The following is a 16,832-nucleotide window of genomic DNA, read 5'->3' as shown; positions in this document are numbered from 1 at the left end:
GTAGGTGCCTACTATTTTCAACAGATATAGAGGCATGGTCGTTATATTGAGTTCCAAGAATACATGGCGAATCAAGAGGCATACATGTATTCTCATCTTGTTGTGGCGATCAAGATTACTTTGAGTCGTGTTTGCACTCGCAAGGCAATGTCCACTCCACAATGGTGCCTTGCAGTGGAGGATCACAAGAGCATACTTGCAACTATTGGCATGAGAGCCGATCCGGAGGAGTAGCACATTACATATCATAGTTTTGGGGATCATCAGCTGATCAGATAGATTTTTATTGGGTATCACTAGTTGATTACATATTTTTGTATTTGATATGTATTGGCTCACTGTGTGAGCGTACCATTGTAATTTTCATCGACTCATATTTTATATTTCACTATGATGGTTTTATACACATTCATACACATCATTGTATTAGATTCTATTTTATACATGATGTCTGTTGTCTTCTCAATGGGATTTGTTGTTTCTATAAAACAAAAAATTGTTTATTAATAGTTATGTTGTAATTGTGTTTTGTGCTTTAGGACATTTTTAAAATGTGACTAAGAAAATTTGTGCACGTACTAACCAAATACGCATGTGGACTTATCTATTGCAGATGAAACTCTGCACGGCCCTTAGGCTACCGTAGATATACATCCTTGCAAGATTTTGTTGCCAAATGATTTCATATGTGCTGCGTGGAAGGTATAATGTGTAAGAAAATAATACAATGTCTATGCTCAACAGATAATAGGATCTCGTACGCAAGAGAGAAAACAAGATAGTATGGAGAATAAAAAATTTGATTACTGTAGAACTGATACAATAGATGGCATTGCCTCCCAACCATGCGCTCCTGTGAAAGAAGCTTAGATGGTGTGCTGGAGACAGTAGAAGACAGAGGCTGGATGCTAAGGAATCAGGGTTGCTGTAGCCAGTGATGAAATGGGCTTCACGGGCTTGCTCTTATATAGCCACCAGTCGTAGTTAGTTAGGCTCAATTGGGTGACTGACCTAGTCTACCCAAAATGGTCGATTGGGGGTCGGTCCCAAAATAGGCTACCAACCATCGATAGAACCGGTGCACAAAACAAAGCAACTAACCTAAGGTCACCGTTCGGCCTAGAGTCATCCCGGATCATCTGAGGCTCCAAATGGGCCCTACAACCTAAGAGTGGGCTGCCCTGGGAAATGCTCCATCTACCCTCAGTGTAGTAAGTCAAGGGATGCCTTCCGCACTTGCATGTAGCCTAGTTGGCAGTGTGCCAACTCTATCTGAAGCCGTCCAACCATCCTGTCGCACATGGCCCCCATCTGGTGTCCAAACCAGGACCTACCGGATAATCGAGCTACTCAAATGCCTTCTTCTCATATGGGGGGCTTACAAGTACAGGCAGCTGGTTCCCGCATAGTTACATGAGAGTGGAGCATTGATATCTAACACCCCCCCTCAATGTCCACCTGCAAGTGAACTTACTTTTTCGGCCCAATGCCAAGTTAATGAAGATGCCTCTCCAGCAAGTCTCTTCCAAGAGCCTTCGTGAAGATGTCCGCAGCATTCTCTGTAGTCGGACAGTACACCAAGTCGACCTCTCCATCCATGATGAGCTCGCGTACAAAGTGATATTGAATCTCAATGTGTTTTGTGCGAGCGTGGAACACTGGGTTCTTTGCAATCGCCATGCAACTTTGATTGTCACATGATAACTGCGTAGGCTTGTTCTGCACTACACCCATGTCCCCCAAAATCCTCCTCAACCACACTGCCTCACAAGAAGCAAACATGCAGATTTGTACTCAGCCTGGGTAGAAGAAAGAGCAACTGTGGGTTGCTTCTTACTGACCCATGACACAACTCCAGATCCAAGTGAGAAACAGTACCCTGTCACTGATCTCCTGCTGTCCACGTCTCCTGCCCAATCCGAGTCACAAAATCTGGTCAAGATGTTAACCTTGGTATAGGTGATGCCATAATCAAGTGTGCCTTTGATGTATTTCAACTCCCGCATCCCTGCCTTGCAATGGTTCTCCCGGGGCTTATTGGAAAACTTGCTTAGTACATGAGTCACAAAACTGATGTCCGACCGTGTGTTGCATACGTAAATCAAGCTACCCACAAGCCTTTTGTACTTCACTTCATCCACCAATGGTGATGAATCCTCATTTGAGAGCTTTGTGTCAACCTCCATAGGGGTACCAACTGTCTTGCACTCAACCATGCCAAATGCCTTCAGTATCTCTCTAGCATACTTCAAATGTGAAATGAAGATCTGTTTCCGCTCCTGCCAAACTTCAATCCCCAAACAGAAATGCATTAGTCCGAGATCTGTCATTTCAAACTCTCTTCCTAGCAAATGCTTCGTCTACGAGATCTTCTCTTCATGGTTCCTTGTTATGACAAGGTCGTCCACATAAAGGTCCACGATCATACACCTGCCTCCTTCTCTGAAGATATACAAATTTGCATCAGATGGGCTCCTCCTAAACCCATTTTGCAGAAAGTAGGCATCAATTCACTGGTACCATGCTCCTAGGGCCTGTTTCAGCCCGTAACGTGCCTTCTTCAGTTTGCAGACTTTACCTTTTGAACCGGGGATCTCAAAACCTGGTGGTTGTTCCACGTATACCTCCTCCTTGAGATCTCCATTCAGAAAGGCAGATTTCACATCCATCTAAAACATGGGCCAACTTCCCTGGGCAGCTAAAGCCAAAACATTGCGAATTGTGGTTAGTCGAGCTGTGGGAGCAAAAGTATCTTGATAATCAAAACCATGTACCTGTGCAAATCCTTTTGCCATGAGCCCAGCCTTGTACTTATCCAATGTGCCATCGGACTTGTACTTGGTCTTGTACACTCACTTGGTTCTGATTACCTTTGCGTTTTGGTGGTCGATCCACAAGGTCCCAAGTGTTGTTCTTCATTATGGAGCCATACTCCAACTGCATAGCCTCCATCCACCTATCATCGCCCTATGCCTCTTCAAGACACTTGAGTTCATCAGCACGGATCACTTCTATCATCAAAGCATAGTTGACCAAGTGTTCCTGCGCCTTCTTTGCTCCTCTAATCTCTTGGACCGATGGTGCTCGGATGCTTCCTCCTCAATGGTTGGACGTTCTCTACCATCCAAAATTTACTTTACCCACTTTGGGAATAGCCGTTGCTGTTGTGATTTGCTGGCTCTTCTTCATCTTCTTTGTCTTGAATCCTCCCAAGCACCATTGGGGGAGTTCAGTCTGCTACTGGTGGTGGTACTGGATGGATATCTTGGTCCTAGTTGTCTGGGAAGGAAGCATCCTCCTCCAATTGATGCAGCTATTCGGAGAAGACCACATCACGACTTACTATTACCTTGTTGGTAATGGGGTTATAGAGACGGTAACCCTTTGCCTCCCAACCGTGCGCTCCTGTGAAAGAAGCTTCAATGGCATGCTGGAAACAGTAGAAGATGGAGGCTGGATGCTAAGCAATTAGGGTTGCTGTAACCAATGATGAAATGGGCTTCACGGGCTTGCTCTTATATAGCCACCAGTCATAGTCGATTAGGCTCAATTGGGTGGCCGACCCAGTCCACCCAAAATGGTAGGGGTTGGTAGGCCACCGACCATACGATAGAACCGGTGCGCAAAACTGACCTACAGTCATCATTCAGCCCACAGCCATCTGGGATCATCTGAGGCTCCAAATGGACCCCGCAATGTGAGATTGGGCTGCCTCGAGAAATGCTCCATCTACCCTTAGTGTGGTCAGTCAAGGGATGCCTTCCCGCACTTGCATGTAACCTAGTTGGCAGTGTGCCAACTCTATCTGAAGCCGTCCAGCCATCAGGCCACACATGGCCCTTATCTGGTGTCCAAACTAGGACCTACTGGATAACCGAGTTACTCAAATGCCTTCTCCTCATATGGGGGGCTTACAAGTAGAGTTAGCTAGTTCCCGCATAGTTACACGAGAGTGGAGCATTGATATCTAACACCCCCCCTCAATGTCCACCTGCAAGTGAACTTACTTTTTCGGCCCAATGCCAAGTCGATGAAGATGCCTCTCTAGCAAGTCTCCTCCAAGAGCCTTCGTGAAGATGTCCGCAGCATTCTTTGTAGTCGGACAGTACAGCAAGTCGACCTCTCCATCCATGATGAGCTCGCGTACAAAGTGATATTGAATCTCAATGTGTTTTGTGCAAGCGTAGAACACCGGGTTCTTTGCAATCGCCATGCAACTCTGATTGTCACATGATAACTGCGTAGGCCTGTTCTGCACTGCACCCATGTCCCCCAAAATCCTCCTCAATACACTGCCTCGTAAGAAGCAAAGCATGCAGATTTGTACTTGGCCCCGGTAGAAGAAAGAGCACCTGTGAGTTGCTTCTTGCTCACCCATGACGCAACTCCAAATCCAAGTGAGAAACAGCACCCTGTCACTGATCTCCTACTCTCCACATCTCCTGCCCACCAATCCGAGTCACAGAATCCGGTCAAGATGTTGCCCTTGGTATAGGTGATGCCATAATCAAGTGTGCCTTTGATGTATTTTAGCACCCGCATCCCTGCCCTCCAATGGTTCTCTTGGGGCTTATTGGAAAACCTGCTTAGTACACTAGTCGCAAAATTGATGTTCAGCCATGTGTTGCACAGGTAAATCAAGCTGCGCACAAGCCTTTTGTACTTCGCTTCATCCACCAGTGTTCATGAATCCTCATTTGAGAGCTTCACGTCAACCTCCATAGGGGTACCAACTGTCTTGCACTCAGCCATGCCAAATGCCTTTAGTATCTCTCCAGCATGCTTTAGCTGTGAAATGAAGATCTATTTCAGCTCCTGCCAAACTTCAATCCCCAAACAGAAATGCATCACTCCGAGGTCTGTCATGTCAAACTCTCTTCCTAGTGAATGCTTGGTCTATGAGATCTTCTCTTCATGGTTCCCTATTATGACAAGGTCGTCCACATAAAGGACCATGATCATACACTTGCCTCCTTCTCTCAAGATATATAAATTTGCATCAGATGGGCTCCTCCTAAACCCATTTTGCAGAAAGTAGGCATCAATTCCTTAGTACCACACTCGTGGGGCCTATTTCAGCCCATAAAGTGCCTTCTTCAGTTTGCAGACTTTACCTTCTGAACCAGGGATCTCAAAACCTGGTGGTTGTTCCACGTACACCTCCTCCTTGAGATCTCCATTCAGAAAGGCAGATTTTACATCCATCTAAAACACGGGCCAACTTCCCTGGGCAGCTAAAGCCAAAACACTACGAATTGTGGTTAGTCGAGCTGTGGGAGCAAAAGTATCTTGATAATCAAAACCATGTATCTATGCAAATCCTTTTGCCACGAGCCGAGCCTTGTACTTATCCAACTTGCTGTCGGACTTGTACTTGATCTTGTACACCCACTTGGTTCCGATTACCTTGCGCTTTGGTGGTCGATCCACAAGGTCCCAAGTGTTGTTCTTCATTATGGAGCCATACTCCAACTGCATAGCCTCCATCCACCTATCATCGCCTTATGCCTCTTCAAGACACTTGGGTTCATCAGCACGGATCACTTCTGTCATCAAAGCATAGTTGACCAAGTGTTCATGCGCCCTTCTTTGCTCCTCTAATCTCTTGGACTGGCGGTGTTCAAATGGTTCCTCCTCAATGGCTGGAGGTTCTCTGCCATCCAAAAGCTTCTTTACCCACTTCGGGAATGGCCATTGCCGTTGTGGTTCTATAGGCTCTTCTTCATCTTCTTTGTCTTGAATCCTCCCAAGCACTGTTGGGGGAGTTTGGTCTGCTCTTGGTGGCAGTACTGGATGGATATCCTAGTCCTAGTTATTTGGGAAGGAAGCATCCTCCTCCAATTGATGCGGCTGTTCTAAGAAGACCACATCGCGACTTACAATTATCTTCTTAGTAACAGGGTTATAGAGATGGTAACCCTTTGCCTCTTCACTATAGCCCAAGAAAATACACTTCCGGCGCTTCGGTTCCCATTTGGTGCTGGTAGAATTAGGGACATGCACAAAACAGTCACATCTAAAAACTATAAAATGTGTAGCTGAAGGTTTCTTACCAAAAAAGGCTTGCAGTGGAGTCATCCCATTCACAGCCTTCGTGTAGCTACAATTGAGGGTGTAAACTACAGTGTTACATGCTTCAGCCTAGAAAGTCTTTGGCAAATCTTTCCCTTTCATCATACTCCGGCCCATTTCACAGATGACGCGCATCTTGCGTTCTGCTACTCCATTTTGCTGTGATGTATGTGGCGGGAGTTTCTGCCTCTTGATTTCGTGACTTTTGCAGTAACTTTCAAATTCAATCGATTTGAACTCTCCACCTCTGTCTGATCTCAGCTTCGTCACCTTCCTCCCCGATTCTTTCTCGACCATTACATGTCATTCCTTGAACCTACTGAAATCCTCGTCTTTAGTCTTCAGGAAGTATATCCATATCCTTTTACTATAGTCATCGATCAGTGTCATGAAGTAGATGGAACCACCCAAAGCTTTCGTCTCCATCTTTCCGCAGAGGTCCGTGTGAACGAGCTCTAGAGGAGCCTTTGCCCTACTGGCCTCTTTAGGAAAGGGCTGCTGATGCTGCTTGCCCATCATGCAAGCTTCACATACATCGGGCAGATCTGAAATTTCTGGTAGGTCTGCAATCATTCCACTTTTATGCATCTCCTTCAAAGAACTAAGGTTTAGATGACCAAATCTCTCATGCCACATCCTAGTGTTCTTCACATCCACTCGAGCACTGAAAGCTGAGAGTTCGTAAATGTTGTTGCACTGTGTACCTTTACAAATGACCTTTCCTTGAAGATCCAGGATCTGTGCACCATTCTTATCGAATTGTTTTTTGAGGTCCCGATCCGTGATCGCAGAAATGGACAACAAGTTCTTGTTGATATCTAGCACATAAAGAACATCGAACAATTGTTTTACACTTCCATCTGACTTAAGAGAAATCGTACCTTTTCCTTTTGCTGGACATTTTGCATGATTGCCGACTGCTACCATGATGTCATTCCCCACCGGCTGTAAAGAGGTATACCAATCCTTCCGACTGGTCATGTGGCGTGATGCACCACTGTCAATGATCCAAGGTTCATCCACAAAACAATGAATTGCCTCTATGCAAATCTCCTCAATTGTGACGAACAGCTCTATAGGTACTGCCTGCGCGCTGTTGCTGGACTCTTTCTTTACTCCGTTCTTCTCATCTGTAATCTTCTTTCGGCACTCATTTTGCTTGTGCCCTACCTTGTTGCAATAAAAGCACTTGATCTTCTTCTTTCTCTTTTTATCATCAGAAGAAGATGGGTTACCAGAATCCTTACCCTTACCTTTCTTTGATCCAGTCCAGAAAGCCGAATCTTCTTCAGTCCTCATCTTTTGATGCATCTCCTCCTCTAGAAGCATCGCGCTAAAATCCTCAAAGTTGAGTGGTAAATTTTTGTTCTGTGTATTCAGCGCCATAACAAGATCATCGTACTTTGGTGGGAGAATCCATATGCACCTTCGTGCTAGATTCTTGCTAGTGATGGTGATGCCAATCGCAGTCATTTGTTCGCGTAGATTCTTCACCCTGGTGATGAACTTCTCTGCCACTTCAGACTCAGACAATTTTTTGTTTGTGAGTTGAGTCTCCAAATTTTGAATCCGCATCTGATTCATGGTCTCGTACTGATTTTTCAAGACCATCCATGCCTCCTCCGCTGTGGTGACATGTTGAATTAATGCCATGATGGAATCACTAACACTGTAGACAATAGAACACATCACATCTACATTTCTTCTTGTCCACGCGAGAATCTCATCCGCAGTTGGTACTATCTGTTGTCCTGCATTGGCTAGATCCGGTCTCGCCTCACGTCCACCCCATTAGCAGTGTCCCAAAGCTCGTATGCGCTTAGGATGGTCTTCATCTTGAACTTCCAGAGTGGATAGTTAGAGCCGTCCAACTTTTCACTTTTGCCGAACAGTGGGATTCATAGTCTTGCGAGCTGGGCCATCTCTCACAATCTGCTCGCAAACAAAAAACACACTACCAAATCTTCTTGCTAGAGTCCAAGCTCTGATACCATGTAAGAAAATAATACATTTATGCTCAATAGATAACAGGATCTCGTATGCAAGAGAGAAAACAAGATAGTATGGAGAATCAAAAATTTGATTACTGTAGAACTGATACAATAGATGGCACTACCTCCCAACCATGCGCTCCTATGAAAGAAGCTTCGATGGCATGCTGGAAACAGTAGAAGACGGAGGCTGGATGCTAAGGAATCAGGGTTTCCATAGCCAGTGATGAAATGGGCTTCACGGGCTTGCTCTGATATAGCCACCAGTCGTAGTCAGTTAGGCTCAATTGGGTGACTAACCCAGTCTGCTCAAAATGGTCGATCGAGGGTCGGTCTCGAAATAGGCCACCGACCATACAATAGAACTGGTGCGCAAAACAGAGCAACTAACCTATGGTCTCCGTTCAGCCCAGAGCCATCCGGGATCATCTGAGGCTCCAAACGGGCCCTGCAACCCGAGAGTGGGCTACCCCGAGAAATGCTCCATCTACCCTCAGTGCGGTCAGTCAAGGGATGCCTTCCCGCACTTGCATGTAGCCTAAGGGGATGAAACTTTGCACGGCCCTTAGGCTACCCTAGACCTACATCCTTGGAAGATTTGGTCTCCAACTGATTTGGTATGTGCCACGGGGAAGGTATAATGTGTACATTTTTGCAAGCACTCCCTACTAGTGACTACGTATGAAAAATGGCGCACGTACTGACCAAATAGGTACGTGTACTTATCTATTGGGGATGAAACTTTGCATGGCTTTTAGGCTACCCTAGACCTACATCCCTACAAGATTTGGTCTCCAACTGATCTAGTATGTGTGGCATTCCAGAAGGTATAATGTGTACATTTTTGCAAGCACTCCCTACTAGTGACTACGTATGAAAAATAGCACACGTACTGACCAAATAGGCATGTGGACTTATCTGTTGGGGATGAAATTTGCAAGGCCCTTAGGCTACCCTAGATCCTACATCCCTGCAAGATTTGGTCTCCAACTGATTTGGTATGTGCCGCATGGAAGGTATAATGCGTACATTTTTGCAAGCACTCCCTACTAGTGACTACGTATGAAAAATGGCGCACGTACTGACCAAATAGGCATGTGGACTTATCCGTTGTAGATGAAACTTTTCACGGCTCTTAGGCTACCCTAGACCTACATCCATGCAAGATTTGGTTGCCAATCGATTTGGTATGTGCTACATGGAAGGTATAATGTGTACATTTTTGCATGCACTCCCTACTAGTGACTACATATAAAAAATGGTGCATGTACTCACCAAATACGCATGTGGACTTATCTATTGGGGATGAAATTTTGCATGGCTCTCAGTGTCCTAGTTGACACATCTACAAGAAGGGTGGGGTACAGGGCCACACTGGGGTGGATCCTATGGTGAGATGGATCACGACTAAAATGTCTCAACTGCAAAATATAGTGCTTCGCTCAATGGTAGGCTATGCATGTCTGAATCCTCTGCTCCTCTAAATCTGCCTCCAACTATCATACACAAGACTCCATATCTGCCTTCAACTGTCATACACGAGAATCCATATCGTGTCACAATAGATGTGCCTGCCAAGCAAACATGTCGCATACTAAAAAACTTCAGTTCAAAACACGCAACAAAAAAATAAACTAAAATAATCAGAATAACTAACCTCGACCCTAGACTCAGCCAACAATGCCTCCAACTCTGCAATCCATGCATCTCAAGTATCCAACTCATGCTGAGGCGGTGTAGATGTGGGAGGTGGTGCACATGTGGGAGGTGGTGTAGATGTGGGAGGCTCCGTAGATGTGGGAGGTGGAATCGAAAGTGATCTCGATAGGGCAGAGACCATGTTGTGCAAGGATGAGGCCACTGAATGAACATCCCCCCTAGTCCATCCTCCAACAGCTCGCAATGCTAGTGTAGGGATAGTGTGCAGCTCTGGTGCCTCGCATCGATGCCGATGCAATCTGATGCCCCTAATGCCCCATCCTACCATGTCCTGCTCCTGATCCTGGATGGCGGGTACTAAGGTAGTCTACCCGATGACCAAGCACAAACTCGGTGTATAGCTACATGGAAAATGACCTGACTATCTAACGGCTGTGAGGCAATCGACCACCATTCACAATGAGATATCTCGAATAAATGTGCGTTGCTATGATGGGGTGCCTACAACATAAAATATAAAAGGGTTGCTCTAATCATGGTCACATCGCCTCAGTGTGACCATCCCAAAAAATATCCTCTAAGGCCTGCCCGTGAGGTGACTTGCACTCAAATAACTCTCGAATGGCTCTCCAACCCAAGCCATGACCACTATAGCCTGTGCCTGAAAGGTATCCAAAACGTCCTCCAATGTGTCTAATCGACCTAGAGCATCGATGACTAAAACGAGACTCGCATCCAAGTGAGGAGGCGCCCCAGCATCTTTCAGTGCCCTCATCTTAGCTCTCAAAATCGCTATCTACATATGAACAGTGGTGCCAGAACCTGCGCATTGGCTGGCGCATGCACAAAAAAACACATGGAAATTAATATTCTATTAAGTAATGAAAATTAATATTCTATTCAATGGGACTTAATATTCTATTTGGGTAATGCAAACTTTTAGCTAGCCAATTTTGATTGAATTTTTGCAAAAGCTCATGACAAGGTTTCATGGAATCACATAAGTCTTTGTATTTGTCTATATAACTATATCCATACATAGATCTACAACCTTCCCTAGTTCCCTATATCTATAGTTTCACGTGCCACCTAAAGGGATTGCTAGCCACATGATCTACCCTCTCCTTCCATCAACCTCTCGCACCATATGATTTGAAATTGATGGGTAGGCGAATGTGTTGTTCAAACTTTGTGTTAAAGATGCTACACTTTCTACTGTATAGTTAGTCGTCACGTATATGGTGATTATATATGCTAAGAGAACAACCATTTTGGCAAATACACTAGAAGGACAAGTTTAGTAGAGCTATGTTCTTTGCAGTTGAACACTTCATTTATAATTTATTACACAATGAGTTTCCCATCAATATATTTAAAGTTCCATGGCTTGGTACTAGCCTATTAAGGTACTAGCTTCTATATGAATTTCAATCACCTATTGCTTGGTTCTCTTACAACCCTACACATTGATCAATCGCTTGCATGTGATGGTTGTAGTCTACATGCAATGAATTTCTATATGATCGATCGCATGATGGCTGTAGACTACATCTTTTAAGTATAGAGTCTAAAACCTCACCCTTTGGAAAATAATATAAAAACTACAATAAACTCTTGTTTTCTCTTGTTTTTTAATATATGATTTTTAAAAACAAACTATATATATTTTTACAATTAAATGAGAACTTCCCTAATTTGGAAAATAATATAAAAACTACTTTAATCTCTTTTTTTTAATTTAAAAAAGGATGATTTTAAAATACAAAATATATACGTTTCGACATTTAATTTAAAACTTCACTAACTTGAAAAATAATATAAAAACTACTTTAAACTCTTGTTTTCTTTTTTTTATAGATGATTTCTAAAAATAAAATTTAAATGTTTTTACATTTAAATAAAAACTTCACTAATTTGAAAAATGACATAAAAACTACTTTTTTTTAATAGATGATTTTAAAAAACAAAATATATATGTTTTGAAATTTAAATAAAAACTTCACTAATTTGAAAAATAATATAAAAGCTACTTTAAACTCTAGTTTTCTTTTTTTTTATAGATGATTTTTAAAAACAAAATTTAAATCTTTTTATATTTAAATAAAAACTTCACTAATTTGAAAAATAACATAAAAACTACTTTAATCTCTTATTTTCACTCGAGGGGGTGTCACACTCCCCTGCGGGTCATCCGAAAGTGGACACCCTCAGCTTGCTACCTCCTTGTCAATGATTGACGCTCGAGATTTGGATTTTAAAGCATAAATTAGTGCCAATTTTTTTCAAAATCATTAGAAATCCCTCTAAAATCGTTTTGAAGAACGACCCATGCAATGTAGATGGGAAGCATAAAAGAAACATCAAAGAGATGTTGAAACATCATCACAATTTAATTTCTAATGTCCCTCTAGAATGACATCAATGATTTGATGCTTCTAATCTAATTACATATTATTTAAAAAAATATTGACAACGATCCAGGAAACAAAAGTCAATGATCAACTCTATACTTATAGTGCTCAATCATTAAGAAACTTCTATGGGCATCCATTGTAGACACTTTTGTAGTGGTGTCAAATATCAACACTTAGTTGGAAGCATTAATTATAGATTTTTCGATACAATTTTTTTTTTGAAACAAAGATTTCAATGTTTTTTGGGAAATAAACTATTGAAAAAAATGAATAGTGGGCCTCAAAAGAAATCAAAGACATTTCCTTTGCTTCTTTTATGGAAACTCTAGGGGGACTAATCTTTTAATTCACACATTTTAACTTGATACTTGACAAGTGCTTTGAACACTAGTCTTGTTACTCTTGGATTTCCTAACAGTGGATTACACAATACTCTCAATGCTAAGGTTACTTCAACTCCTCAAATTTGCGCCTAGAAATTTGGGAAGGTTGCATGAGTGAAATGTGATGACTTAGAAAAGTTCCATTGTAGAGAAAGCACAATAGAAGTGTGCAAGGTAGATTTACAAAGAAAACAACATAAACATGCCGGATATATTAAGGGGTTGGTCAAATCTAAAAAAGACCGTATACAAAATTTGGCTTATAAGAAAGGTCCACACGCCACATTGCACGCAACAAGAGAAGAACCTACTGCCAGCTAAGAACCCCTATCACCAAAAGGCTCCTACTTACAATCACGAGTTTATTGGTGACGATGCAACCTAAGTCTCTGAGGAGACCTTAACTTGAGCCATGATCACAGCCTTCCTATACCTTGCTCCAATAGCTTTGTTGAAGATGAGGTTATTGTGAATCTCCCATGATATGGCAATCAACATCACTGCCCTAATGTAGGGATAGCAAGTAGCAAGGTAAGACATAAGCATTCCATCTTCCCCCCAAAGGACCTTGCGCCATCTTGTACCAATAAAAAAATTCACCATGAAGCCTGATTCTCATATGGATTTCTTCACCTTGTGCCAAACTTCACAACAAGACAAAGAAACTATAGACGTGCTTGATAGATGTGGAAAATAGCGGGCGTGTCTATAGGTGCTACTAGAATAGTGAAAATACAAGCATGTCTAATAGCGTGTCTAATAGTGCATCTAATAGCGCATCTGTTTGTGTGTCTATTAGTGCGTCTGCACTATGAATTAGACGCAGATTTAGATGTAGATTTAGACGCAAAATAGAGAATATAGAAAGTGAGATTTTGGTGTAGGCTGATAAATGTACATTGATCACTGCTTTCCAAACATTGCCCATGATTACCAAAGCACATAATTTTAACAAAAATATCAATGCTTTTTAGCAAACCCACATATGCAAAAATTAAGTGAGGTGAGGAGAATGAGACAATATGTAAAATAGTTTTGCCAATATCAATGATGGGGCTACGGTTCAATCTCATCCTCAATGAGATCAACCCTTGCCAAACTATCTACTTCAAAATCTAAACCAGTGTTGAGATCTACAAATACATTCAACCCACTACTACTTGTGCTACTCATGTGCTCATTGAAATCAGCATCAGCAATGGTAGGCTCTTCCTCACGGGTGACGACCTCAATATCTGTATCTCCTATCTCATGATCATCCTCCTCTCTCGTATCACGGTCATCATCACCTCCATGGCCATGATCATCCTCCATACGCTTCATATTAGTAAATGTACTATACATCACTTTGGAACGTAGCATAATAGGTATAACATGCCACCACCTATTATTATCCACCATTAGTTGATACACAACCTAATTCAAACACAAATACAATCATGTTATTTTCCTTGCATCGAAGGTATCAAATATTTAAAAGTGAGTATTTTTATATGTGTGTACAATACATGTTCACATTGTTGCGGTAGTACTAGTGTGTCCTTCTTACTTTGTGGAGTCAATAGTTACAAAGCCACTTGCATGGCATTTGATCATTGCACTAGGGCCTCTTTCCACCACGTCCTTAAACCACTTTATATCCAAAACATATACAAAGAAGCATCGAAAGTCAAGCTTAATAATATATTGAATTATGCCACAAAAATCATCCATGGCTCCATTGGCTCCCTCAAAGCTAGCAATGATGCCGCAATCTTGTGTGTTTCTCTTATCATCATCAATTTTTTGTGTTCAAAAATGCTTGCCCTCACACCATATAGCATTGAACATAGTACACTACACCAAGACAAAATCAATTAAATAAGCAATCTAATTTGTTGAAAGCTCCTAACTTATGCATAACATTCTATATACCGACCTTGCTCATGCATCCACTAGCATACTCCCATTCTTCCGTTGTGATATGCATCCCCTCGTCTCTCTCTGCTCTCTCCATTTCGTCAAGTAGCTAATCCACATGAATATCCTTTGGAAGTTCTCTTAGACGCTGAGGGTATGGCACACAAGATCCGTGGTATGTACAAAAGAGGGCCCTTTCTCCTTGTCTTCTTGCCTTTGCATCCTCGTATCTTGTCACCCATCTTTTCATCGCATCACTATTAAGCATGTAATAAAGGTTGATATTATTAAGCAACTCCGTGTCTATTACTTTGCTCTATCCTTTCCCTTGAGGCACAATAGAGGTCATCCTTAGGTCTTCATTATCTCTCCATAGTCGTGGGAGAGAGCTATCCACATCAACAAGAAACTCAGAAATATATACAAGTGACTCTTGTACCAACCAACCCTCGCCATGCTACCTTCGGGTCTTGCATTTTGTCTCACGAAACCCTTTAAGGTTTTCATCAAGCACTCGAGGAAGAACAACCATCGTGCATGTATAGTACCACATATAGCAATCTCATCCACCAAATGCACTATGAGATGTAGTTGGCTTGTGAGAATAGAACATGGAAAAGTCTCCTCCACTAAACAAACCACCTCCACTGACATAACTCGAGCATTCTCAAGCGTGGTGGGATCTATTTCCTTTGAGCTCACATACCTAGAAAGGAAAAAGTATGCCATATTAGCAATATGAACACCTTGCATGGAGCATTGATACGCTTCACATTTTGTATCCTGTAAAGTACCTCACAAGCTTGCTCATCTTATAAATACAATCCTTCACGTCCTTCGATGCACTACGAGAAATGCTAGTAGGTAGTATGAACTGAACGCAAGAGGAATGGTTGATTAGTTGCTTCTAATTCACTCACAAATTTGGAGGGAAAAAGATATTATGCATATAAAATACTTACTTGGAGCATCTTGTGCCAATCATGAGATTTCAAGCCATATAATTGCTCCACACCTCTTTTCTTGCTCTTTGTGAAGGCCCCCTTCAAACACCTCATGCATCCAGTGGGAGTACGAATTGTAGTGATAGCTCGCTTCACCGCCACCATCTCTAGCTTTGATAACCTCCATGGTGCATGAGGTAAAGAGACACGCCCATTTGGCCTCTCTTGTGGCCAAGCTTCATGCATCCTCCCTGTGGTGCGTAGATCCTCCCTTATGCCTGCAGAATCTTGTGTCCCATTCAAATGTTTCCAAATGGTAGATGTCACATTCTTGAAGATATGCATGGGATCAAGCAAGTGATTGATCTTGAGGTGGGACCAATTTGGTAAATGATAAAAGATGGAGTATCTAAACAAAAGCTGGTCATGTTAACTAGCGGGCAATCTTTATTTCCAATCAATATAGCATATAATAGTTACAAACCCTTACCGGCTCATGCCAAGTGGTGGAGGAGTCGTGCAACCATCCGAAATTCTCATCCAATCGTCTGCAGTGAGTGATTGTGGGGGGAACTTTTTCCAAGGGGCGACATATCTAGGATGATCAGGTGGAAGAAATCGATGGTGATTCTCATAGATGACCTTATTCAATGCATTTGCCCATGAGGCAACTAGCGAAGGACCACAAACAAGACATTCATGGTAACCCAATGTAGTGAGACTTGATTAAAAGTTCAATGCTTACCTGAACCCTCGCCATAGCCTGGGAAGTCATGCATTGTCCACATCAAGACTACTTTGTAGTTGAAGTCTCGTGGATGAGGGAGGCGTGCTCACATCATGCACCTCGATACCTCTCCAAAGTATCTCTAGCTCATCAATCAAAGGCTCCAAATAAACATCATGATTGTTTACTTTATGTTTCCCTGGAATTAGAAGGGATAACGTAACATGTCCTTTCTTAATCGCCATAGAGGGTGGAAGATTATAATTCACTAATATCACTGGCCATACATTGTAAGAGGTGCTTTTGAGACCAAATGGGTTCACACCATCCATACCCAATCCAAGTATCAAGCTCCTAGGTTCTTCCTTGAAGCTTGGCCATGTGTCTTCAATATGCTTCCACGCAGGAGTATCTACGGGAGCTCTCCACCTGCCATCGGTTGATCGATTGGAGCAATGCCATGACATGAGCTCTACAATGGATTTGCACTTGTTCAAACATATGTTGGATGTGAGGGATTATGGGAAAATGTCACAGAACCTTACGAGGCACATCCAAAGTTTTGAGATTTGCTCCATATCTTGCCTCTCCACAAGTAGGACACTCTTGCATACTTATGTGGTCCACAAAACATAATGCAATCTTTGACGCGCTTGTAATCTAATCCTCTAAGAGAGGTCACATGTTGCCTTGCCATATCTCTTGAGGTCGGTAATTTATTCTCCCTTGGCAGCATTTTACAC

This window comes from Dipteris shenzhenensis, chromosome 5 (assembly GCF_047967505.1).
Source record: "Dipteris shenzhenensis isolate YYH24624 ecotype China chromosome 5, Dip_SZ_1.0, whole genome shotgun sequence".
In the NCBI taxonomy this organism is placed as follows: domain Eukaryota; kingdom Viridiplantae; phylum Streptophyta; class Polypodiopsida; order Gleicheniales; family Dipteridaceae; genus Dipteris; species Dipteris shenzhenensis.
The sequence above is the reverse complement of the archived record's forward strand: the minus strand, read 5'-3'. Positions refer to the sequence as shown.